The 1,245-nt window shown below is 38.2% G+C and overlaps 1 non-coding gene across 1 annotated transcript; it reads left to right on the top strand.

Annotated features, from left to right (window-relative positions):
• Positions 1–680: 680 nt before the first annotated feature.
• On the top strand, positions 681–845 carry LOC122816050. Its single transcript, XR_006367051.1, has one exon. It is a non-coding gene; the product is annotated as a U1 spliceosomal RNA (small nuclear RNA).
• The last annotated feature ends 400 nt before the right edge of the window (positions 846–1,245 follow it).

Here is a 1,245-nt window from a genome sequence, read left to right as displayed (position 1 = left end):
CTCATTTGTTATCAGAGGAGCTACGCAAATTGACATTCAAAGATTATAAGATTCTGCTAAGTTCACACTTCAGCCAAAAGAGAAGAGGTGTCTTAATTTTACACAAAACAATCAGTGAGAATTCCAGAAAGAGTTGACTCGTATTCAAGTAATGATGGTATGCTTGCTTTTGTTATGCTAAAACTGGATAAAAATATGTCTGCTTTTTGTTAAATTCTACTGGATACCAGGTATTTGGACAAAAACTGTGAAAAAACATTTAGACACTACATCAAGGTCTAAAGGCGAATTACTATCAGCAGGTGATTTTAATTATATTTTGTCCCCCACTGACACTACAAGCTCTAAGCCCTTCAAGATGTACCCTGTAGCTAAGCACCTGAACAATTATATAAAAGACAGGAACCTAACTGACACTGATTGTATAAAAATATTGTCTTCATTGAAATACTCTCAGTATTCCTACAGGTCTGGCACGCAGAACAACATAGATAAAGTCTTAGTAACTAGTTCCTTACTATCCAAAATATATAATGTAGTGTTGACATCATGTCCTATGTCTGACCACAATGCCATCACCTTCAATATAACACTTAGTAATGATCATTTAAACTACTGCCAAAGAATACCTGCTTATCTAGTGACAGTATAAGGATTTAAAGAATGGTTTCTAAATGATTATACTTACCTGTCAGGGGGAATACCACGATCACAACGGTGGTTTCCCCAGGGTGAGGCTCTTCCATTGCACTTTTCGGTTGGGTTGTCCCCTGTGGTTCCCCAAATGTGGGAAACTCAACTGCATAATTTATGATAGTGGGGGACTGCGTTCTCGCAGTTCCCTGTTTATTTTTTGGATGGTGCAGTGGTGCAGCGGTAGCATTGTTGCCTCACAGCAAGAGGTTCTCTAGTTCCATTCTCAGCTGGGGTGCATTCTGTATGGAGTCTGCATGTCCTCCCTGCATTCATGTGGATTTCCTCTGGGTGTTCCGGTTTCCTCCTACATTACAAAGACATACATCTGGAGCATTTCTCCCTGGGTCTCTGCTGAAAATTGGCTCATTCCAAGTCGGACTTTCCCGGTTAACAAATGTAAAATAAATAAATAAATTAAATAAATTATTACCTGGATGTCAATAATAATGGAGAGGTTTCAGATATAATCTTATGGGACACTCTAAAGGTGGTCTTATATGGTAAAGTCAAAAGCTGGTACATAAACAAAAGGAAATAATGGAATAAAAA

This window comes from Protopterus annectens, chromosome 11.part0, assembly GCF_019279795.1.
Source record: "Protopterus annectens isolate FY-2018-M chromosome 11.part0, PAN1.0, whole genome shotgun sequence".
Lineage (NCBI taxonomy): Eukaryota > Metazoa > Chordata > Ceratodontiformes > Protopteridae > Protopterus > Protopterus annectens.
The sequence above is the reverse complement of the archived record's forward strand: the minus strand, read 5'-3'. Positions and strand labels throughout refer to the sequence as shown.